The sequence below is a fragment of the Callospermophilus lateralis genome, chromosome 10 (assembly GCF_048772815.1).
Source record: "Callospermophilus lateralis isolate mCalLat2 chromosome 10, mCalLat2.hap1, whole genome shotgun sequence".
Classification (NCBI taxonomy): domain Eukaryota; kingdom Metazoa; phylum Chordata; class Mammalia; order Rodentia; family Sciuridae; genus Callospermophilus; species Callospermophilus lateralis.
The window spans coordinates 97,748,335-97,775,807 of record NC_135314.1 but is presented as its reverse complement, the minus strand read 5'-3'; positions in this window follow the sequence as shown (position 1 = coordinate 97,775,807).

The window sequence follows — 27,473 nt, the reverse complement described above, 5'->3', positions numbered from 1 at the left end:
CCGCAACCTCCAGATGGGATATAAATCCTGGGGTTTGCTTTAAATACCAGGAGGGGAAAGTGACAAAGCAATCAAGTCTCCAGATACCACTGTGATATCTGCCACTTAGACACTAAGTTTGTATGTAGAATAGATTATTTTTCCTTTTGAATTTTCTGTTCTTAAATTATCCCAATATTGCTTCCCAATGACTAATTATATAATATTTGGGGGTGTTATTCTCTTTGCAACTCCTCTACTTTGACTTTATTTAGTTAATGACTGAAGTTTGTAACATTTTTTATGTGTTCTTCTTTTACACCAAATTTCAGTACCACTTCTGATCTTTATATCTCTTTCTAGACACATACATTGTTTCTCAGCTACAATCACCTCATTGATTTTTAAAATGTATTTATAGAAAAACATTTGGCCTTGGTTTTAATTTTTGCCTTGGTGAAATTTTTGTATCGAATGTTCTTTGTTTATGATTTCATTTTCCTTTGCTGAGACAACAGGCTTACAGATCCGTATTTCTGAACAAAGTATATTTTCTGGTAGTGAAGACTCTAGTTCCTATTAAAGGCAGCTCCATCATAATAGAGAAATTGCCCTTTCTGATTGAGTTTTATTTCCTTACTAGAGGCTGAGAGTGGAAAAGAACACAACACTTCTTAACCTCATGCTGGTTGACTGCATTTTTTAAAAATAATTTTGTAGTTGTTGGTTGACCTTTATTTTTTATTTATTCATACTTGGTGCTGAGACTCAAACCCAATGCCTCACACATGCCAGGCAAGTGCCTTACCACTGAGCCCCAGCCCCAGCCCCTGCTAACTGCATTTTTAATAGCTTTATTAAATTTCTAGATTCTTGAAAAAGACTCTTCATATCATTTGCAAATTTTATTTTTACTGCCCTCAGAAGGACAGAATAGAATACATAAAAGAAAGCTTTTTCACATCTATTGTTAAATTAGAAGACTTTAATTATTATTTTGTATGTTATATTAGCCCCCTATCCTCTGGGAATACATTTCAAGGTGTTCTGTGGATATTCAAAATTCCAGATAGTACTAAAACTTGTATGTACCATGTTTTTTTTTTAATACATACTTACCTAAGATAAAGTTTAATTTAAAAATTAGGCAGAGTAAAAACAAAACTTAATAATTATAACAATACATTATAATAAAAGTTACTTAAGATTTATGAGTTTTTATTTTTGTAGTTTTCCATTTTGTTTTCAAACCACGGTTGACTGTGATTAACTGTGAAATATAGAAAGCAAAACTGCAGAGAAGGGAACTACAATATCTATTTAGGAGAGTTATACGCGTAAGCCAGACAAACATTCACAGAAAGCTTTCTCTGTGCTTATACATGAACCACATGGTGGGCTCCTTAACAGGATAAAGTTGTATATATCAAAGAGCACAAAAATATCCCAACTCTAAAAGATTTTATATTACACAGTGAAGAAATATATAAAATAAACAGGTAAGCTGCACTTCAGAGGGCAATCAGATACTTAGAGAAAATAAAGTAAGGGTCATAAGGAAGATCTAGAAGTGAAAAAATTTTGGTCTTTTACATATGATGGACAGAAAAAAAAAATCCCAATGGTAGACTAAGCAGAAACTGGAAAAATGTGAGTAAGCGAACCAGTGAAGTAGCTTCTGAGGGCCTGCAGCCCAGGAGTCTAAATTCATTAAGAACTCAAGGGCTTTATTCTATTCTGATTTCCAGGCATTTTTACTGGTATCTTGACCATGAATTAGATAAGCTTGGTATTCAGAACCATTTATTTTTAATTGATGTTTTGAGACTTACTTTATAGCTGTCATGCATTTCCACCTTTATATTACTTGGAATTAATTCCATATTTTGATTGATGTTCTTCAGCAACATTAGGACATATTACATTATTGATTGTGGAAATTCTCTGATAAATTATTAGACGGCTCCTAAAATATAATCCAACACATTTCTGATCATAATTTGATCCTTTCCTTATGGATTGAATTATGTCTCCTCAAAAAATATGTTGTGGTCCTAGCCTCTAGCATGTCAGAATGTGACCTTTTCTAGAAAAGGGGTTATTATTGCAATTAGTTAAGATAAAAGCAACACGACAATGTCTTTATTAAAAGGAAATATTTGAACACAGAGATAGAGGTGCACAGAGGGAAGACAATGTGAGTACATACAGGGAAATAGTGGCTGTAGCACTGGAACAATGTCATTCAACACCAGAAGCTAGAAAAGTCAGGGAAAGATTTTGTGCCACAGCCATTAGGGTGCATGTGATCTTGCTAATACTTTAATTCCCAAAGTCTGTGCTCTGTAACTGTAAGAGAACAAGTTGTTTTGAACCAGGTTTTGATTCTTTCCTATAGTGACCCTAGAATATTAGTATACTTTTTTATATGTCTGCATTTTCTCTTCTCCTCATTGAGCTGTGCCAACCTATGAATAGATACTAAATTCATTTTTTTGCAATTTTGTTACTTTCTGCTTATAATATCCCTGCTCCTCTTATCTTTCCCATTTCATAGATAAAGGTACAAGCATCCACTGAATCTTATGTCGATATAGCAAGGATGAGGTGCCTCATAGTTTTCACCTAAAATTGGGGACCCTTCTGAACAAACACATAGAGAAACACCACCTAATAACTAAATTCTGAGGTATTCGTTCTATATCTGTATTCTAAAGTAATACTTCTCAAACACTGATTTATACATGAACCACGTGGTGAGCTAATTAAAATGCAGTGTTCTGATCGCATATTCCCTATTACTAATAAGCTGCCTAATATTGCTGATGCCTTTGTTCCCAAACCATATTTTGGGAACCAAAGCTTTAAAACTTGGCCCAAAGACTTCTGTCAGAAACCCAAATATTACCCTTAACATCTTCACCTAGAGATAAATTCTAACCTAAGCCTCACATTTTTGCATTCTTAGAAAAAAAAAAGGTATTTCTCTAGATGGTGGAATCTAAAAAAAGACATCCCAACAGGGGATGAATTAAAAATAGATGGCCCACTTGGACAGATATTTTAGGAGACAACACATCTCTATTGAAATATATAATTCTATCAAGACATGGTTTGGCAAATTCATCCAGTGCTGTATTTCAGCCCCCACACTATCCTTGGCCATGAGACTTTAAATGGCACAGGCTGCATGAAGGGTGTCCTATACCTTCTCCACCTGCCCTCTCACCTCCAATAATCCAAGTATGTCAATTCATGGAACAGTTTTTAGCAAACTTGGAAGAGAACTGCCTCGATTTATTAAGCACTAATGAGAGAAAACCTCTATAAATTATCATACTGTATGGCTAAATTTAATGTTTTCTCCTGAGACTGGGAATATGGAAAGTGTGAATTTAATAGAGTTGAATTCACTAGTAGAATATCATTGTAATTTTCAATGTAGTTATTTGTCAGGTTTTATTAAAGTTTAAACACCATCTATTTTTAAAAAATCAAAAAATGCTACATACCTACTGTACTGTGAAAAGGAGTGTCTATGGTTTATTAAAATTGAAAATCTCTTCTCTTTCTGGGCACAGAATTAAAATGCATTTACCAATCTCCATTTCTACATAGAGGTAGTCATGTGTCTAGATTCTAACATATATATAGTAGAATGTTCAATCATGTCTCTTAATGAGTTATGTGTCTGTATGTCTCCACGGCTTAGAAATGAGACTCTACTCTACTCTTCAGCTCAAGAGGTGGAATTCATTTCTGACCTCTCTGGATTCATGCTGGCCTTCAGACTTGTTTTTACCAATAGAATGTGGCAGACATAAAGTCATGATCTCTGAGGTAGTTTTTAAGAGATCTCCCAGCTTCTGTTTTCGTCTTTTCGAGACATTTCCCTGACATATTCATCAACAGGTTCCAGGGGACTCAACTGAGTCCATTTATCCATCAGCTGACTGTCACCATATGAATAAACTAATACAAGACAGTAGAAAATCTGCCTAATCAACCTATGAGATCAGGAGAAAAAATAAATTATTGTTTTAGGACACGAGTAATGGGGTGATCTTTCACACAGAAATCATTATTTGAATCAGAAAGTAATATTTGCAAAAGCAATTGTACCACTTCTAGGTCTGACCCATGAAATCCTCCTTTGAGCATTTTTTCTTAATCACTTCCCTTTCTCAGGACTTGGAATGGAGTTGATTTCCAACAAAACCTTGGAAGCTGTTTATTGAAGGTGGCAAAGCTCCCAGAGCCTGGTTCCTGAATCATTGGTCAGGTAAGCACAGATATATAAATAAGAAATAAACTTCAGGATATTTTAATCACTCTAAGCCGGGTTTTGGTTCACGACTAAAAGGTTCAGGGGACACTCCAGTTAAACTGGGCTGATTAGGCTGCACAAAATAACCACACAAGAGACACAAATACCTTTTTCTTTGGGGTCGCTGTGACAGCTCCTCTGACCTTAAGGGTCTACAGGAAGAGAGAGAGCAAGAGCACACACTGACCCCTTTTATTGAGGAGAAGCTATTCAAATGAGGCAAGGGGTCAGATTTCAGGGGGCTGAGTCTATCTTCATGATGTCCACTGTCAGCAGGTTGACTGACACCTGGGTAGGCCACACCCAAGGGCACAGTAAGAGAAGGGGACACACACACAAGGCACTTCCATGGAAGATTCTATCCTAAACAGGGCAAGGGGTTATATTACAAAGGAACAGGTGAGCATAGCTCCACCCATGAGGCTGTAGCAAGACACACCCATGCAGGAGACACCGACTGTCGAACCCAGGAAGGGGGGGGCGGGCTCTGCCACATTTCTGTCACTGACTGCCTCAGCACCCAGCCTGGGAATGTGACTCAGTCACGTGTAAGGTTGGGCTCCCACAACTCCACATTCTATTTATTATGGAAGTTAGCCTATAATAATTAATAGATCAACAATAATACTGCTTGCCTGGTCTTTGACATTTGGTTAGCTAATGTCCACATTCAGAAGCATTTTACTTTTGAGCAAAGTCGTTTTTGTGAAAAAAAATGAATCCTTGCATAACATAATATATATGTGTGTGTGTGTGTGTGTGTGTGTGTGTGTATCACATTTGCAATATAAATTAGTTTAAAAAAAACAAACACCGAAACACATTAGAAAAATTCAGGAGAGGAAAACTATATCCATAATTAGAATTTTGGCATATTTCATTATATATAACTTTTTTAAACTTAAATTTATACTTTTTTTCCTACCAAACATTATTATATCACACACCATTTTCCAAACACAACTCTTTAATATGGCTGTATCATACTCCATCTAGTGGACACAGTAGAATATTTTTTGGTAATTTAAGTTCCAGATATTGAGCATTATATTATAGAATACAATAATATTTCATGACACTGAGTACTTTTGTAAATAAAGCTTTGCTTTTTCATATCATTTCGTTACTTGCTTCCTTAATTTATGTTCAAGAATTTAATTATGCTTAAATAATTCTTAAAATTATTTAGTAGCTTATACATATTAAGTTGTTTGATTTAAGCTAAGTTGTGTCAATAACATTAGTGCAGGATTGGATTCCTCAGTATCAAACCTACAGTCTTCCCTCAATTATCATTAAATAGTGTATGAGATAATGATGATGATAATTTGCCCTCCAAATATATTTATACTTTTTTTTTAACTTGTCTCACCACAGATAGAACCTTCTATGTCCAACCTTCCATGTCACTAATTACTTATCTCCAAGAACCAAGGACATCTTGAGTTTACTCCGTGCTAAGTTCTCAACCTCAGAAACAAATCATTTAATGTAACAAAAACACAAGATCCCGACGTGATCACCTTAAAACTGATTTTCCACATTCTCTTCAGTTGTCTAAAGTAACCCTACTAGAATATTTCCCTGACACTTGAAATACAACATTTAAAAGTCAAGTTATGGTATGGTTTGGATGCCAGGTGTTCCCCCAGAGGTCACATGTGAGAAGATGCAAGAAGGTTCTGAGAAGAAATGTTTGTGTTAGGAGAGCTTTCACCCCACCAGTTAGTTAATAACCTGATGAGATTGAGCAGGAACTGAAGGCAGGTGGGGTGTGGCTGGAGGAGGTGGGGCCTTGTGGGCGTGGCTTTGGGGTATGTATTTGTATCTGTTGAGTCCAGTCGCTCTCTCTACTTCCTGATCATCAGGTGAGCTGCTTCCCTTTGGGGCACTCTTCCATCATGATGTTCAGCCTCACCTGAGCCCACAGAAATGGAGCCTGCTGTTTATGGATGGAGACCTCAGAAACAGTGAGACCCTGAATAAATTTGTCCTGCTTTACAGTTGTTCTGGTTGGGTCCTTTTAGTCACAGCATGGGGTGGGGAGTAGAGTCACTTATATTCTATGCCCCAGGAGCATGTGGTTGTCCACACCTTTCTATGTTTTTTAAGATATCCTTCTCAGAATTCTTCTAATCCTGCAAGCTTACCTGGAACTTAAGCTTGCAATTCAAATGTATTTTTCATAGTCTCCTTAAAATAGTATGTGTTCAAAATTAAACTAGTCATCTTTATTTTTACCTCTGCTTCAATTTCCAATTTTTTCATCTCAAGTAGACTAGGTAGTATCAATCACCTGTTCATTCAAAGGAGAAGGTAGGGAGTCGTGCAAGCCTTTCTCATGCTGACAGTGCCTTTTAATGTCACCAAGTTCTTTTATTGCCTTTTTGTTTGATGATGTTCTCTTTTTCCAGTGTGCTAAAATTTTTATTTTTAAAAAATACTTTAAGCCAGGCACAGTGGTGTACTCCTGTAACCCTAGAGGCTTGGGAGGCTGAGGCAGGAGGACTGGGAGTGCAAAGCCAGCCTCAGGAAAATGGAGGTATTAAGCAACTCAGCCAGACTGTGCTGTAAATAAAATACAAAAATAGGGCTGGGGATGTGGCTCAGTGGCCTAGTGCCCTGGTATCCAAACAAACAACAGGAAAAAAAAAAAAAAAAAACTTTTAAATTTTTAAGGTTTTTAGAGTTTTATGAAGCTAGGAAAGATAATACTACTTTAATTAATTAATTGTTAAAACCAGTTCTCACTTCATTTGTTTATTATGATTTTTAATTTTTGTCAAAAAAATTTTAAAATATATTTGTGCTTACCTAGACTTAGGACTATTTCATTATATTATCTCATATTTATGTATTTTTTGAGACCTATTTTCCAAAGAGTTTATTCTTTTCATCTACATTTTCAGAAATTTTGGCTTATAGTGTTTCATGACAGTTCTTGTGCTTTTGTTGTCTTTATATACTGACACCTATTGATATTTATTTATTTATGATATTTATTTCCCTTCTGATATTAGTAATTTGATTTCCTTTTCTGTTTATTTGTTTCTGATCTTACAATTTGTCAATTTTATGAATATTGGAAATAAAAACAAGTTTTGGTATTTGACTTTCCCTAAAGTAACTTTTTCTATATTATTCTTTTCTGTTTTCATTTTTTCTCCCATTGTTGTTAATTTGCTTATTTTTTTTTCTCTACCCTTCTATAAGGTAAGCTTAGGGTATTGATGTTTTAGCCTACACTTATTTTTAATGTCTTCATTTAATATTTTTTCATTTCCCTATGAATACCACACTATTTCTCCAAATTTTGAAATGCAATTTCCTTCTTTTAATTAAACTCAAAGTAGTTTTAATGTTTTCTGAATTTATTCTTTATTTCATGTATTATTGTACTATTTAATTTATTGGCAGTAGGAAATTTTCTCTCTATCAAATAAACTAGTGAGTTCAAAAGGAGCTCATTTTTTGAGAACAATTTTTCTCTAAATCAAAAAGAAGTGCCTAAATTATGATTCATAAATAAAGAACTGGTTTGTTTTTCCCCAAAGTCTTTTAAATTTGAGAATATTGTGTGGGCTATATGTATGACATTATGGCCTTCTTTTGAAATTAATTTATTGAGATAAAAAATTCATATAAATTTAAGAATTTTAAAACAAGCAATAAATAATGTGGCATTAATTATATTCACAACACTGTGAGCAATCTCTTTTATTTTGTTACTTGTTATTTCCATAAGCCTCAGAGTTAAAAATCTTTGACCTCTTATACAGTTTGTTCACTTCCTTCCTTCTGCCCAACCCTTGGCAACTATGAATCTGTATTCTGCCTTGGTAGTTTCACCTGGTCTGAATAATTCATTAAATATGCAACCTTTCATTTCTGCCTTTTATCATTTAACATAAAGTTTTGGAGATGCATTGTGACATGTGTGAAGTTCTTTCCAACATCAGTTCTCTAATTATCTGATGCCAACTGGGTTTTCCAAAATTCAGTCCTGACACTGACTGAATTTACCATCCGTTCCCGCAGTCCCACAAGATGCCCCAGTTCATACACAGGTCTCAAGTCCTAAGCCACCTATACTTCTGGCCAACTGGCTATAAATCAAAGATTCACACAACCTGCTTCTCAGGCTTGATAATTTGCTGGATTAACTCACCATCCTGGAAGAAAACCGAGGCTTCCCTTTACCAGTTTAATATAAAAAATACAACTTGGGTGTAGCAAAATTGAAGATTCATAAAGCAGGGAATTGGTAGGTTTTAAGAAGTGATGCTAAGCTTCCATTCTTTGGGACCCTCAATGTGGCCACTAACCTGAAATATCTCCCAGTTTTATCATGTAAAAGATTTTATGGAGCCCAATTTCCAGTGCTCTTCTCTTTTCTAAAGGTCAGATCTGTAAGTCCCCATCCTCTAATATTCTTGGTCTCTGATAACTAATACCATTTTTGTGGTAGCTGGGTACCCCCAACCCCCTAACATTAACTCAGACTCAGGGATTATCAAAGGGGATTTTTATGAATTAAAAATGACATTATTTCTGGGCCTATAATTCCAGCTACTCAGGACACTAAGACAAGAGGGTCATAAGTTCCAAGCAACTTATCAAGACCTTATCTCAAATATTTGTTTTAAAAAGAATAAATAAAAAGGGCTGGGGAATATAACTCAGTGGTTCAGTGCTTGTCTACCAAGTACAAAATCCTGGGTTCAATACTCATTTAAAAAAATTATTCTTTCAGAAAATTCCAAAAGTATTTGGAGACAAAAATAAAAGTCCACGTAACTCTTATTATACAGCATTGTACAATATGTATCACTACATTATTTATTTTAGGCTAAAAAAATTCTTTTCTTTACAACTAAATAATATTCAATCATATGTATATATCACAATATATACATATGTTAATATGTTAATACATATATATATATATATATATAGTTAATATGTTAATACACTGATGAACATTGGGATATTCTGGCCTGCTGGCTATTATGGACAGTGCTGTTCTGAAGCTATGTGTACCTATACTTCTGGAAAACTTGTCTTCAGGTCTTTTAGACTAGGATTGAAATGATAGGATCATATGGTAATTCTAAGTTTAACTTTGTAAGGAAGCACCCAAATGTTTTCTACAACTACTGAACCACTTTTCATTAACAAAAGCAACCTATCAGTGTTGGTAATTTTCTAACCAGAGTTGGTAATTTTCTTTATTTTAAATGATAGCCATCCTTAGCAGGTACAAAGTGGCATCTTATTGGGGGTTCAATTTGTGTTTTTCTGATAACAAATGATGTTGAGATTATTTTCTGGTACTTGTTAGCATTTTGGGCATCTTCTTTGGAAAAATGTCATTTTTAAATTTTACTTGTCATGTATTTATGCATTAGTATATTTTATATATTACATATGCTACATTTATAACACATAATAATTAGCATATAAAAATTTTACTTATTTTAATAAGTAAAACTATAAGCATTCTCTTTTTCAAGGTAGTGCATTCAGAAAATTTGCTGCATTTTGATTATCTTACTGCCTAGTCATGATTTTCTCTTCACAATTTCTCATAATAATTTTGCTAAGTATATATGTAACCATTTAAAAAATATAATCTAATTCAAGGTAGGGGAAATTATATTAATAACATCATCAAATTTTATGGTATAGTTTTATGTTTGTTTACTGAGTTCCATGTATGTTTGTTCCTTACATTAGAAAAAATAACTATACAGCAACAGTTAAGGGGAAAATTTTATTTCTTAATTAGATTTCTTAAAGGCCCTTTCAAGAAGCTTGCCTAATATTGAAGATAAGAGGTCTATGCCACATCCACTTATTTGGTGACCACGTAATTTAAATTGCCACATTTTATCACAAATGACAATTCCAATGCCTTGGGGAAATTATGTTTTTTTTTTATTGTACAATAAAGTTAATCTACATATTACTTCTTATTATAAAACTTCAGGCATATATTGTACTTTGTCCTAATAATGTTAAATTTGATATTTTTGATACGTATGAAATCATAAGCCAAATATTTTCAGTTGTGTTGTGTTAATTATATCAAGATTGCATTTAACTTATATTTGTCTCTCAGAAAATGAATTTTGTACTTGGCAAATGTTCACATGTTTCTTACCATATGCATATGATAACATTTACCACAGTGCACATGATTATGTGATAACATGTTAATTTACTAAATATTACCATTCAAATACATCCTTGTCTTCTCTATTATAACTCCATTACTGTGGATAACATGATTTCATTAATTGCAAATGACAATTTTTTATAAAATGTCTAAAGATAGCATGAAATTGCAATTATATTTTTTTCTAGGTTCATTTCTAAAGCCTAGGAACTGTCTTATGCTTTCCTTCCCTAGCTGCTCCTTCAAAACCCATGATGCTGGTTCACATTCATCTCCAGGATATTCTAGAAAATTTTGGATATCACTCATTTTCCTATTCAATATGTTTTATTTTCTCTTCTGTGACATTTTCTGTGTCGTTTCTTCAGGTTGAACTTGTGCCCTCTGAGATTTCCCTTGCATACTTGTCTGCCTAGGAAAGAAACACCAATATTTCAAGAATATTGACACAACCCCACCATTGTTAATGCTGCCTGCTGAGTTAGCTGTTTCTTCTTTTAGGGCTCCAAAAAACAAAGAGTTGTCTTACTGATCTTTCACAACAAGCTTCTAGCATAGGAACTCAAAACTCTGGAAACTAAAAGTGCTCTTAGGAGTAATTTTTTCCAAGACAGTATATAAAAACTATCTATTGTATCACTGAGCCAAGGAAACAGAATATCCAGATTCAAAAGGATATTGGAGGTAATTTAAAAGAACTACTCACTATGTTAGTATTCTTCTACCACATTCCTAGGGAGTGGTTTCTCAGTCCCTGCACTAACACTTCTAGCTATAACCAATTTAGTTTTAATTTGCTGCAGAAGACCCAAGCATTTTTAAACTTAAGCTTGCAGTGGTAATAGATGCTTTCTAAATATTGTCTTTAAAAGTTCCACATTCTCATTAGGGACAGAAATTCCTAATACAGAAATAGGTAAGGTTTCCAAACAGACTTTTCATGCTTCCAAATACCTCCAATCACAACAGAAGCACCACTAGAAGGAAATCACTATGTTTTATCTCTTTTATTGAGGAATGTTCTTATTAGCTGTCATTATCACCTAAACTCTTCTCTCTGCTGTTGAAAAATGCCTATGGCAGCCCTTATCAATATGCAGAGCTTTCCAAAATGAATAGCTATTACTTGTAAATGCCTGTTCCAATTCCCACAGGCTCTGCCCAATTATGAAGTATTCAGTACACCTCTCTCATTAATTAAAAATAAATAATAAATTGTTTGGCAGCAGATTGTATGGATTGATCTCATAGTATTTAATGTGAACATAAGTATAAGGACACCTCAAGTTAGTATTAAAACACAAATAAGGTCTGTCAAAATATGACTTTGTTTAATACCCACATTTATACATTTTGTTAAAAATGTATTAAGCAGATTGATTAGTAGAGAGCATGGTACAAAGGAAAGAATATGGATTTGGAATAAGAATAAAGATTGGATTCTGTTTTCCCTACTTAATTCCCAGTTAAGAAAATTTTGTGTACAATCTGAGCCTGATATTTCACTTACAAAAAAATTACATTAGTGTTACTTGGTAGGGATTTAGTAGGTACAAAAATCAGATAAAAGATTATTAACACATGCATATCTTTTTAAAAAAATCTTGTATGACAGTGTAATTTCAGATACCCAAGGGTTCCATTACATTTCTCATATAGAAATATCTTTGTTCAAGCTATTATACATGAAGATATGATAATATGCTACCTATACATATTTAGTTTCATTATCTGTAAGAATTTGCCATTCTTTTCCTCTTTCCACCATTATTCAATTGAAATAGAAAAGTTACATAACTTGAGTATAAATAAATTCTTAAAATTTACCTACTATTGAGAGAAAATATTTTTTACTTTGTGCTAACATTTTTCCAATAATGATTATGACTAAATGTTTGTTATTTTAAATATCTTATTTGCTACATGTCAAATTATCCCCAAACTTGGTAGCTTTAAACAAGAATTTTGTATTGCTTATGTTTTCATGAGCTCCCAAGGCTTTCTTTTATGGCTTCAGCTAGGCTCACTCATGCTGCTACATTTAACAGGAGACACTGGTGGGCTCAGGCTGGCTTCTAGCAGCTGACAAGCTAATAATTGCAGAAATTCTGTGAATCAGTATCATCACATTAATAGATTGAAAATGACCATGATTGCTATCTTTTTATAGAAAGTGCCAAGGGCTATATACCAGAATTTCTCCTTCCCATAGAGTTAGTGTGTTCAACATTTACCAGCAGCCTATAGCTTGGAGGCTTAGACAAAGAGGAAGCTTCAAGATGTATTATCTTGTTTGAGGTGGTGGCTTTTGTCCACAGGATTCTTCTATGCCAGAAGACATCCTCGGCCTAGTGGCACTAATGAAATACTCCAAGAGGATGGAAGCAGAAGTTGCCTTCTGTCTTAAGAAGTGACTCATGTCACTGCCACCACATTCCATTGATTACTTGAATAGCCATTCTGATGCTTAGTTCCCTTTACTACAAAATTATTGTAGCATTCTAATGTCTTTCAAAATCTGAAATAAGTAATACAATCCACAGGAAACACTTATGACAGGGACTGGTACATTAAAAATATTCAGTAAATGTCAGTTACTATTGTTATTGTGTACTTTATAGACTTAAAATTTCTCACATCCATCATTTCTGTAAACTCCTTGCCATGACTTTGCTGAAAGAGATCCTACTTAATCCTACCACTATGGATCAACAATAATTCTGTCTTATTATTATTCTGTCAAAATTAACCTTTATTTTATTTTTATTTATCATATTCCTTATCTTAGTCTGTAAACCCCTGGAAGCTTAAATTCCTGTTATCATTTATATCATGAACATTCAGTACTATATCTAGAATAATTATCCAATGCACTTTTGTTGAATTGTTTTTTTTTAATTTTAATCTATTTTTAATGTTTTATTTGTGCATTATAGTCATACATAATAGTGAGGGTCATTTTGATACATTCATATCATGGTATGTAATTTATACCATTTTAGTTCCTAGCATTTCCTCTTTCCTTCCCTTCCTCCTTTTTTCTATACATTTCCACAACTCTACTGGTGTTTATTTATTTGTTGTTTTTTTTAGTTGGTGCATTATAGATAAACATAAAGGTGAAATTCACTATGTTATCATATTACATGTATGTTGCATAATTTGGTCAATTTTATTCCACAGTTCCTCTCTTTTCCTGTCCCCTCCTGCCTCCCCCTTTAATCTGCTTCCTCTACTCCACTGATTGCCTGTCCATTTTCATGAACTCATCTCTTCAATATTTTTTTCCATCAATATCTATATTAGTGTAATTCACAATAGCCAAGTTATGGAACCAGACCAGCAGCCCATCAACAGATGAATGGATGAAGAAAATGTGGTATATATACACAATGGAGTTTTATTCAGCCATAAAATAAAAATGAAATTCTGTTATTTGCTGGTAAATGAATGGAACTGGAGGACATCATGTTAAGTGAAATAAACCAGACTCACAAAGTCAAATGTCAAATATATTTTTCTTATGTGTAAGCTAGAGTGAAATGTTTTTCTTTTAATAGCCACAAAAATACTTGTCCTGTTAAGAATCAATTGTTATCATTTTGATATAGAATTGACAATACATTCCTGGAGGAAAATAAATCAACAACATTGTTTAACTGAAGGACATAACCTTAAGATAAAATAATGAAAGTAACTGACTACAGTTTGTGTACCTTATGACACTATTGCCAGTGAACAAGTGCCACAGTGTGAAAGACAGTAGTGTTTACATTTAGGTGCACAAACCCTTGATTCAGGGTAATTGTCATTAAATCTTGGCTCACCAACTTTTTCTATTACTGTTGTAAAGTTATTTTGTTTTCCTATGTTTAGTTTTCACTTCCATAAAATGAAGAGTAGAATACATCTTCAACATTATCGTAAGGATTTGATAAACCAGCATATATAAACTAATAGAAGTCTAACTGGAACATGGTGAGTTCTTTTTAAATCTTCTATTTTATTTATTAGTTTTCATGATACTCTATCTTCAGAAATATCGGTACTAAAATAACATAAATATTCCAATTTGAGTAAAATTCGAAAGTGTTATTGCAAGCCACATTTTATGAAAGTTAAGAGTAAGGTAACTTCTAACGTTTTCCTTTTAGAAGTATGAAAAACCTCTCTACGTTTTTCTATAAGGTATATTAATGACATGTTTACTTTGAATATATAATAGATACCTATATCTATAATGTAGTTTTAGTTTTCATCTGTAATAGTATATGAAAACTACAAGTACATAATGGTTTTGTCTTATGTAAGTGTGATATTTTTTTAAAATTCTATGAAAGGAAAACAAATGAAAAATAATTTTATCTCCTGATGGTTTTAATGTCCCTTAAGTAATATTTTGCTTAGTAGTTACATAACTCCAAATTATTACTTTTGTTTAAGTTTTTTACATCAGGTGTTATTCATCTTTTCATTTATTCCTCTAAATGTCTTTGTGTTTATTTCTGTTATTTATTTCAGATGAGTCTGTCATAGGATTAGCTTTCCACAGGATAGCTTAGGCATTCACTTAGCTTTCCACAGGATAGCTTAGGTATTTACTACTGATGCAACATTAACCATTGTTTCATTACCTAGGTTGTATCTAACTATTTTCTAGTAAGCCACCACTTTATTTTGGACTTCCTTTTTAACCTGCTGTCTTTTGACTTTCTTCTCTTGCTCTTCCATCTAATCTTATATCTATTATTTTGCCTTTATATGGGAAACATGTTTCTTTGACTTTACAGACACTATTTTAAATTTACTTGTGTTTCTCTGACATTTATAGATACCATTTGAAATTTACTTCTCTTTTGTATAGTACATAAAGTATATAATATAGAGACACAGAATATCTCTTGTACATATGTTTTCCTTTCCCTATGCCACATGCTTTTTATGTATATTTCTTTTCTTTTCACTGTGCCATGGAAAAAAATCTTGGTCACTTTCCTCTTATGTTATTTTTTGAGTCTGTGTGTTTTTCTCTTTATCCTTAAAGTGTGAGAGTTCTCTTTGAGTCTGGTATTCACTCTGATATAAGATAATTGGATTTTTTTTTTTTTTTTTTTTTTTTTTTTGGTAATTGTCACATTTTGAACTGGGATGTGTTTACAGATAATCTTTAGAGCTGACTATAAAACATGTTAACAGTGCAGTCTCTGAGCTGGCTATTTGTCTATTGGCACTTAGCTCTACTCTGAGCTTTCTGAAGTCCCCTTTCATTATAGGGATCTGAAAGTCTGAAAACGTTTTTTCCATTTATCCTTTGCCATCTGGATTCTCTAGGGTAGGAGAAAAGGAAAGAATAATACAGTACTGCAGGGTGGGAATAATGACGGAGCCCTTTCCTCTCTGCCTCTTGTGCCATGTTTAGAAGGGGCAGCAGGAGGAGAATGAAAGACTGTGGGTGGTTTCTTTTTTTAACTATAAACTGACCAAACTCTTTAGCTCAGTCAAACTGGTTCATCAATTCTACCATCCATGAGATAGTCATTCCCACCACAATTATCAAGAAAAATGGCCACTTTCAGCCTTGCTGACTTGCTTTTAATTTCATCAATTATCATATAGTTGTGTATTTGCTGACATAGAATAGAAATATCCCAATATTCACTGGCAATGAAGTCACAACTTTCAGATGACAGGAAGAATAGCAAATTGAGATCCAGTGTTTGAAAGCCTGTTTCTGAGTCCACTTCCATTGCAAGTAACATATGAATAAAAGTTTAGTTGGAAAATAAAAACTACTCTAGTAATACGAAGCAGACAAGAATATAAAGCAAGAGATTGATGACAAAAACACCAGAATGACTAGAGAGCTAAAGGAGCTAAATACTGGAGAAGGGAACCTAAAATGTTGAAGGGAACAGTAAGCAGCAGTCAGAGAGGAGGAGAGTCACACTCTGGTTCCTGTGAAGTTATGCATCCTCCTACCTGCTGAGAGGAACTGTTTCCAATGCCTCTTCCTCTGTTGCTATTGCTGTTGCCCTCTCTTCTACAGATGCTCTGAGCACCACCACTGACTGCTGAACCACTGTCACAGCCACTGTGCCATCAACAAAAATATAGAAAAAAATGGCTTTTACCTTCCTTACTACTAGTGCTTCCATGGGAAGAGCTATCTCCTGACACACATCCCTGGAAATCTGTGAGTTTATAAACTTTTAGTCTCACTTTTAGTGATAGAATGGAAAACATGTAATGTCAGGATGGGAGCTGGGAGATTAGAATAACTAAATAAATAGTTGGTGCAAGAGAGTGTCTGTGACCTAACACCATGGGCAAATCCAGGTAAGGGAAATTCATCTTTGCGTAGATTATGCCATTGCGACGAATGTACTGAATTAACTTCTGAAATTTGTGTTTTCCCAGAGGAAAAAGAAATTTGATTCTTAATGCCATTTTGTCTGAGATGATAAAGAACTACTAGGGAATGACTGTTTCTTTTAGGCCCCTGCTCTCTCCACCAAAACCTGACACTGTTGAGTATAACTGGATAACCATCCAAGTTTTCAGGTCCTATTCTGCTTGTTAAGCATCTCCTGCATCAAAGAAGAATCTCAAAAATGGCTCACTGTTATCACAGTCATTCTGTTCGTACCCTTGAGCCGTGTCATTACCATTGCTATGACATCTCTGATCACATCTGGTTCAAATAGCTCTTGAGTAGCTCCCAGCTCTACCCCTGCCTTAGCTATTTCCCTGTCAATGTAATAGATGCTTTACAGAATCTGTTCGGATTTATTTGGAGGAAAAGACATTGTCTTCTTTCAAAGGAAACGTCTGACATCTAAACTCGTGGTTTCTTTAATTTTGATCCGTTTCTGCTGTGTGTAGTAAAAACTGACTTTATTGTCTAGCTTTAAATTCCAATGTACAGATTTTTCCTGTTTTATATTTCCTACGCCATTCATGTGGAAAGAAGTTGCTGTTAGTTTTGAATTGCTGCTATAACAAATGACCACAAACTTAGTTGCTTAAATGATTCAGAGGTTTGAACTTAACATTTTTATAGATCAGAAGTACAACTTTGATCTCTTTAGGCTAAAATCAAGTGTCACAGGGGAGCCATGTTCCTTTCTGGAATCCCTAGGGAAGAATGTGTTTCTTGACCTTTTTAGGCTGCTGGAATTTGTCCTCACTTTCTGGCTCATGGCTCTTTTGCTCCATCTTCAAAGACAGCAACTCCAGGTCAACTTATATCACTTCAGTTTGACCTTTCCTCCATCCTCACAAATCTCTCTCACCACACTTGAGAAAGTTCCTCAGCTTTTGAGGACTTATGTGATTATGCTGGCCCACCAGGATAATCTCCTGTCAAAGTCAAGCATGTTTATTACACTTTTAAAGTCGCTTAAAGATTAGGGTATGGACACCTTTGCAGAGCCATTATTCTGCCTTTCATGGAAGGGTATAATTTCTTATTCCTCCCTCCCTTTCCTCCTTCCTTCCAGAAATTATTTTTTTTCATGGAAACTTTCTAATAGTGAAGTATTTGAGTACAAAACCTGCTCCAATTTTATATAATCCTGGAATCTAGAATAATACCTAAGTAGTAGTATATAGTGAGAACATAAAAACACTAATTTATCTTAAAACATTTTTTTTTTTTTTGCATTTAATCTGGATTGGTGATCGTGCAATATGGTAAAGAAAGGAGTGAATCAGTAAGAGGAGGGCATCACCTTTGTGGATGGAGTCTGAGGAATAGAGACAGTGCCAGAGTGTAGGAGAACCAGCACCATCTATGTGTAACTTCTCTGATTTTCTACATTAGAAAATAAAAATAACTCAGTAATACCTACCTTCAGAGTTTTCATGAAGGATAAAGACATAAAATGTACTTTATGAATTGCAATGTCCTATGTTGACCAAATACAAAATGTTTTATCATTTGTGAAGGTTCCAAATGTTATGTGAATTGTTGAATCAAATTTTCACTAAGCCTTAAGGACCTACTTACTCCATTCTGTAATGAACAATGTTTACAATTTATACTGAAATAGAAGCATTACCTTTATTGCAATCTTTTGATTCAGACTTTAAAGAACAGTCATTAATCTCCTTTATGCTGATGTAATTTAGAGGGCAGTATGTGAGCTTTCCCCATCTAGTTCTGCGAATAATATCATCCTAGCATTGTCTTTGCAAGGTAATTTGTGGGAAAGACATGCCATAGACATGCTTATTTTTATATTGCTCTGTTCCGGCTACTTTATCTATTCATGGATGCTAGAATCCAGTCATCCTTGCCATGGGAAACAGGGGAAGTGATGGGATATAGTTTTCCATGTTTTTTTTTTCCTAAGAATTCAACACATATAAAGGTATTATTTTACTAATTATTGAGAAATGAATACCGATATGATCATGAGCCTCCTTTTTTCACAGGTTACCGTGCCATAGGCATACATAAAATTATCATTTCTAGGCAATGTAGGATTTCTATGAAAACAGCAGTAATTTTATTCTATAGATAATAAGTTTTCAAGAATTTTTTTTTTTCATTTGTTCCAGTGCACTGAAAAGTTAGTGTAGTTTCCCTTCCAGATGGAAATGGTTGGAGAAATGACACCATTTTCTCATCCATGGGTGAAGAAACTGAAATAGGACAAGTGTGTGGGAAGGCATGTATCCCTCTCTCCCACTTGCCTGAACAGTCTTTTTAACAGGGCTGTGAAGGAAAAGAGCAGTAAGAAAAATAAGTTTGTGCAGGGAAGAAGAGGGGCAAATATGTGAAAAGAAAATAAATCCAGCAACCTTTCTCAATTGAATGGCAATTTCAGTTTCTAGTACAAGTCCTGATGGAAAGTGGTAAATATTAGTTTTAAGGGGTGATTTTTCTTTGTTATAGAGGGACTGTTTGAAGTCAGGGAGATACTTTTGTGTTCATTTCTCAACATAGAGTTTTCATAATTATATGTGAACATTATTCATTAATAAACATTGGAAATATTAGCCTCTGCTTTTGAACAAAAAACATTGGTTTTTATCCATTGGACACATTTATACTTTTGAGACATACCTCCAATATAAGTTTCCATAGCTGTCTTGAGAATATGGCTTAGGGAATACTGAAATTTGAGTGGAATTCCTTAAAATGTGCTAATGCTTTTCCTTAAGTATATGGTTCAAATTCTTAATGGGTTGCAGAAACTCCTTAGGTGGGGGTGGTGGGCTGAGAGGACAGACATTGGTCCACAAATGATTGACCACTCCTGGCTTAACTGCCAATGGTCAATGCATCATGACAGAAATGTGCATGGAGTTCTTTTTTTCAACTGTCTAGTATACTTCTAAAGTTTTGAATTTTTTTTTCAGTTTCAATTAGAACACAATAGATTAAAGACCAAAAGACAATATAAACTCAAGTGGCATTTATACAGGCATAAACTTTACTTATTTTGACTATTTTCACTATTTTGACTAGGGTTGATGATTTCAACAATTTTAGAACTTGATTTTGCCTTGATAATGTATTAATAATATAAGTACATTCATTGTAAGAAATTTTTTAGTATTTCATATTAAGTATCTTAATTTTTTACCTTGTATACTGTACTTTGTTCAATAATGACAAAAGCACCAACTCTCTAGTTTTCTTGAACAGGATTTAAAATTCAATTTTAAATTTCTGTCATTTGCTGAATGACCCTTGTTAAATTCCTTAAACTCTTTTTTTATCTATTTCATATGTATAAAATGTTAAACACTGGCTGATACAGAATATTTTACCTATTTTGATAAAAATATCATTAGACCCCTAATAAATTTGTCTTTAGCATGAAAATGTTCACATACATTGCTTTGTAAATGGTTTAGATTATTTAATATTGAATGCCTTAATGTTTCACTAGGTGTTCAGTAATTACATGACTAAACTAAAAATCAAATACTATAACATTCAAGTAATATATAGTTGGTATAGGTCTACATCATTACAAATTCACATACGTTTAATCATTTTCTTTCTTAGCCTCAATCAGAATCCCTGAGGATGAGTCATTTTACAATTCTGTCCCAGACAATATCAACTGGAAAGAACACAAAGCAGAATGACAGAATGGTTTGGACTTTAAATGCTCAGTTTAGGGTCACTTCTCAGTATTTATTAGGACTGTGCTGGGGAACACTCATTATCCATGTGTCCTCATCGAAAAGCCCTTAATAGTCAGTTGGGGAAGTTAAAGGACCTTCCTGGCTCTTTGTCTTGCATTGATGTTTCTTTCATTTGTGAACATATGGACTCAGTGACTCTCATTAGGAAACAAAATGGATAGACCATTCCCATAAGATGATTTACCACAAAGGAATGAACAAATATAAAATGTTTTTCAGTCTTTACAACTTGTACTATATCATAAGAATGTATTTTGTTCATTGTTCTCTACTATGCTTGTTAGAGAAGAGAAACAGCTCTGCTTTTCACTGCCCCAAATAAACACCAAAAGGCAAAGTTATAATTACATATGGATTTCTTTACTGACAATCCTTTTGGGTACCAAAAGTGAAGGTTGTTCAATGCATGAAGAAGGAAGATTGATAAGTTTTATCCATGAAAATAGATTGGTGGACAATTTTGTCTGTCACTTTTAATACCAAAAGGGTCTTGAGTTTTGCCAAGAATGTTAAGAGCTCAAAGATGAAAACTTTATGGCCAGAATGTTGAAAGATCAGTGTTAGTAATGTTTCTTAAAAAATATTACCCGCAGAAAAATTGAAGAACTTTATACACTGTCCTCTTTGACAAACAATCTTCCATTAAAATTTCACATTTCATTTAGTGATCCTGAAAAGAAGATAGTCATTTCTCTTGATTTGAGTAAAATTTTAAGGTTTGAATGATAAGAATGCTGTCATGTTTTCTACGTTTGTCATGTGATAGAATAAAATATCCACTAACTCTACTTAAATACATCGGTTTTCTTATTCAATTGCCCAAACACTTACATCTTCAATAGAAAGTTTGTGATGATACAGAAATGCCTGTGTTTTTAAATATACACCAAGAAAGCAATTTCACATCACAAATGGGGAATGTCATTAAATTCTATTGCAACTTAAGTAGACAAATATTTGTTATGATAAAGCAGATATCCTTTTACTATGACCATTTGTTTCATGGTTAAGTTATTAAGGAGTAAAAAACAAAATTACCCTTTTATCTCTTCTGAAAAATGGCATAATTTGGTCATGTTCTAGCTCAGGATTTGAAGAGCTCTCTTAATTTATGTACAAATTCAAAAATAAAGTGTTATGGAACAAAAAGCTCACCAGCATTTAGAGCTTGCCTTTATAGCAGAATGCCTGGGTCTCACTTGGGATTTGTGTAAAGATTGTGTCAGGTCATCTCCATTTCTTATATCATGTTTCGTTTTCCTAAGAATTGTACCAACTACATAAATTAGAAGAGCAGTTCAGATCTCGCTTTAAATTAGTACAAGAAAGTTCTTCTGGCTTAGAAACATAATTTTTAAATTAATGTGTCTGTGATATTATGTTATTCTGAACTAGTATTTGTACATTAGGTCCTTAAAATAAACAGAAAGCCATCATTGTATTAAACATAAGACAGAATACCTGGCCTTAGAGATATGGGTGAATTTTCTGAGGTATGTATACAGGTAATTAGTTTTAACTCAGGGTAATGTTCTCATAAATAGGGAACAAATATTAGCAAATGCATTAATTAGTCATGCTTACACTTCTGTCATTTGGAATAATGTGTTTGTTTGAACTAAAGTCCCCTATTTATTAGAGTCATTAATGACTGTCGGTAAGAGACTCTGCTCTAGCATTTCACCAGCATTTGAGAAATGCATGGATATCACATTTCGAAGCAGAGACTCGTCTCATTCTCTATTTTTATAGAAGGACAAACAAATACAATTTGACACTTCCTAAGTAGGTTTGATTTAGCCACTTTCTCTTATTTGCTTACAATGCTGTGCTCCCTCTCTCTTTTAAAATCCCTCTAACACTTACATCATTTTTTTATAGTTACTTGTCTATATTTCTGCCTTCCTCAAAGAAAGTGCATAAATCATTATGCTTCTCATAAATATTCTAATACATTGGTGAATGAAGTTGAAAACTCACGAATATTTTAATAGAAATATCAAACAATCTATTTTAATAAGTTAAAATACTGTGCTCATTTAACATACATATGCAGTCATGTTTCACATTCATTCATAACATATGTTATTTTGAAATATATATCTAAACGTAGAAATAGGAGAAACATGATCACAAATGAGAATGTTGCAAAAAGGTAATGAAAGTCTAAAAACATCATAGTTTTATTTGATAATTTATTTTGACATCAGAGATTTAACCCAGAGTCACTTCACTACTGAGTCACATCCTCAATCCTTTTTCTTTTTTATTGTGAGGCAGGGTCTCACTGAGCTGCTTAGGGTCACTCTAAGTTTCTGAGGCTCCCCTCAAACTTGCAGTCCTTCCATATCAGCCTCCAAGTTGCTGGGGTTACAGGCATGAACCACCATGCCCAGCTATAGTTTTATTTTATGACCACAAATAAAATACATATTTACACTTTTGGTAGGTATTTTATGAGCGATTTCTTACACATAAGACACTTTTACATATTATTGATCCAAAATATTATTTATAAAACATTATTAAGATTAAAGAAACCATATAAATTAATAAAAAATATTTTTATGTTTTATGGAAACATTTTCCAAAACATTATATAAGCTCTTACTCTAGTATGCTGAGGATATTTCTACCCTTCATCATGACCCAGCAAAACATTTCTCTAAGAGCATTTCAGAAAATGAGATTCTGCTAATGTCCTTTTTTAAAAAAATGGATTTGTGTTATACAGATGGAAAAAAAGCACACGGAAACATACTCAACAACATATGTCATTAAGGAAGTACCAATTCAAGCAACAGTGAAAAACCACTCCACATCTATTAGAATATATATAATCTGGACAGTTACAACTTTGACAAGGATAAAGAGGAAGAGAAATTCTCATTCCTGCTGCTGGGAATGTAAAATGGTGCATCACTTTGGGATTCCTTTTAGCTATTTCTTGGAAAAACAGTCTTACCATACAGTATAGCAATCATGCTACTTACCATACAATCAATCCAGTTATTCATTTGGGTAAAACACATGACCACATAAAATCCTGCAGATAAATATTTATAAAGGCTTTATTCATAATCAATAAAAACTGGAAGCAAACAAGCTGTCCATCATTAGGTGAATAAACTGGTACATCCATAAAATGAAATATTATTCAGCAGTAGAAATGAAATCAGATCTTAACCATGCGAAGACATGTGTAACTTTTAAATGTATATTGTTAAATGAAAGAAGTTATTCTTTAAAATCTATGGATGCTCTGAGTCTAGGTGTCAGCCTGGAAAAGGCAAAACTTCAGACAGCAAATGGGTGACCCTTGCTCAGGAGTGCCAAGGGAGAGAAGATCGAGCAAGTGAAATGCAAGTAATTTTTAGGTAAGTGAAACTATTATGAGGATACTTTAATAATGAACACATGATATTAAGCAGTTGTTGAAACCTTTCAAACTTAATAGCATAAAATATAAACTTTAAGGTATGCACATTTCTAAAAGGCATTTAAGAGGCATGGATCCCGGAATAGAATGCAGAAAGTGGCAAAACTTTTTTTAAGTATTATACATTTGCAAATGATGAAATAAAGGAGGTAGGGGAAAGGACAATAATATAAATTTTGTTAGAATTGAATGGAGTTTGTAAGACTGATGACAGAGGGAACAATGTATTAATAATGTACTTGAGATTATAAAGTTGCTCACAATAGAGATATGAGTGAATCTTTATACCGCTGTACTTGTATACTAGAATCCAATACTAAACTTAATGGATGGTGGATCTAGAGCCATGTTTATCATTGTTCCATCCAGAATTTGTGAGGCAAATGAATGAATTATTTAATAAATAAATAACTGGGGAGAACAATCACTTTGTGGAGAATATCAAGTAACTTCTGTAAATAACTCTCCCCTTAGGATGTGGAGCATGACTCCCCAATCCCTAAGTGTTATTTGCAATAATGATCTTCTTCCAAAGAGTATACTAAGGAAAGGGAAGACAAAAACTAGACTTCCAGTGGAAAAGGATCTCAAACATTATGTCAAACCAGATAATCCATGTCATTGTCCACAGTGGTAAATCATAGCCACAATATGTGTGCTTGATGTGATATAATAAGAACAACATTTTATTTCTGTCTGTCTTCCCCTCAAAGTGCTACTACATTGTAATCCTGAAAAAAAGCATCAAAAATTCCATCTTAGGGTCATTCTACAAAATATCTGACCCATAATCCTCAAAATTGCCTCGACTAACAAAAATAAGGGAAGTTACAGAGACTGTCACAACTACACAACCACAACTACGACAAGTCCAACTACACACGACAACTAACTCTAACATGATTTCCTGGGTGAGAAAAAGGACACTAGGACAAAGTCAAGAAAAGCTGAATGAAGGCAAACTGTAGTTCATAATATTATATAAATATTTGTTCACTAATGGTATAAAATTTATTTATCATAAAGACACACAATGTTATTAATAGGAGAAAGTGAGTATATATATATATATATATATATATATATATATATATATATATATATATATAATGAGTTTTATAATCTTTGCAATAATTTTTAAAAGTAAAACTGCTAAAATTAAGTTTTCAGTATAAAAATTAATATAATAAAAGCACAATGTTCATATGTCAAGTCCAAGAAATGTAGCATATTATAACCACTTTTTAGGGAACAAAATGCACATTGACATCCTAAAGCCCTGAGAAATTTGTACAGAATAGATAGTTTATAAATTACTGAGCCCAACAACCTTATTTCCATATAATCACTTTTTGTTTTTCTGTGTACTCAATGTTTCAAGGAGGATGTTTTATGAAATTATCATTACAGTCCTCCTTAGACCCAAAATAAGATTGGAACATGTGAACTATTAGTTTGTGTACACTTCCTCCTTCCCAATAAAGACCAGACACTACAAATATGTGATTTTGTTTGGGATTGAAAACTGGGTATATAATATTTGGAAAAGTTATCCATGCATAATTCTTAGAAATACATAAGATTGTCTAGTAAATTACACATGGATGGTGACAATGAGGAGAACACAAACTAAACTGAAAAGGAAGTGGGTTATTTGTACAATGCCCAAGAGAGAAACTCACAAATTGGAAGTCAGACATGAAGAGGTAAAGTACACTGAAGTACACTGAAGGCTGGAGCTGGGAGTCGATCGGGTGCAGGTGGTGGCTTAGCACAAGGTGGTGATTGTATGTCACATCTGAGGGAAAAAGCAGTTCATGCACAAGTCCAAGGAGTGGTCCCTGACATAGCTCAACTCAAACGACACCATTTGGAATTTTTGTAAGAGACCAAAGTCAATTTTTTCCTTTGTTTATCCAATTTTGAAAAGAAAATGAGCATTAATGTTCTGGAAGAGTGGAAGCAATGGGAAGTAAGGAGAGGAGGGTCAGTGTTATGGTGGTAGTAAAGGGAGCTCCTGGTGTCATAAGCAGGGGCTGGGACAAAGGAAGGAGCAGAGGTCTTTGGAAGAGCAGCTGTCAGGGGAAGACCATGCTGAGATGAGCCTGAGAAACAGCCCACTGCAGAATGTGGCTCTACTAGAAATGCAGAGGAACAGAAAAAGGCAGAAGTGACAGGGCAGGTCTATGGGCACTGCTCTAAGAAGAACATCAAACCCAGTGAGACATCTTGCTGGAGCTCCTTAAAAAAAAAAGTATGTTGAATATGGTATGTGTGTGTGTGTGTGTGTGTGTGTGTGTGTGTGTGTGTGTGTGTGAGAGAGAGAGAGAGAGAGAGAGAGAGAAAGAGTGTTGTGGAATTGGGTATCAAGCTAGGAAAGTCCAGACCTAGGTGTTTATGAGCCATTTATAACATCCGTCCTCCAGAACGTGATGTCTGGGACATTTGTTTTACAATGAAAAACTGCTTTCCAATTAAAAATTTAATTATTCTCTAAATTAAAAGATGTCAAATTGCTAAGCAGTTAGCGTTTTCCTGACTTCCTTGTATGGCTTTTCTTCCTCTTCCTTTTATATCAGCATGTCTGTGTTTAGCATTATTATGTTAGATTCCTAATTTTTAAATAATCTTATTAATTGGTAATTTTCTAAATATAATTGTTAATTATCAAACACCACTTGAATCTCTAAGGATATTTTCAAATTTTCCACATGGTAAAATGCATCCACTTTTATTACTACCAGGGACTTTTTAGACTCATTTCTGATTTTGTGACTATGTTCCACATGAGTGAGGTTCTGAAAGTCAGGGTTATTTTATTACTGTTAGTTAACTGCTAGCCATTAGTGATAATTTTTTATCTACATATTTATATTTACAAATGTATAATAATGTTTAAATTTATAGCAAATTCAAGTTCAATCATGCAACAAGAGCTAGGCTGAAGGACAAGATATGTTAAGTTTGGTGTTAGGAGAAGATATTAAGTCAAGAAGCATAGATTTTCATATTCTTTGAGATAATATTTTAACATATAGAGCATTGTAGTAAATAACTCTCAACTTGAGGAGATTTTTTCTTGCCATTAAGATTCTAGAAATAGCATGTGAAAGCAGGATATTTTTTAAGGAACACTGGTATGAATATGCGAAGTGCTAACTTACATGCATCAACTTGATAAGACTATGAAGAAAACCTCTTCTTAAACATCACATCAGCGGTTCACTGGTGCTTAAAGTTTATATCCTGAAGAAAATGTTATTATACTCTATAATTGGCAAGGAAGGAAGGAAGGAAGGAAGGAAGGGAGGGAGGGAGGGAGGGAGGGATGGAGGGAGGGAAGGAAAGAAAGAAAGAAAGAAAGAAAGAAGGAAAGAAAGAAAGAA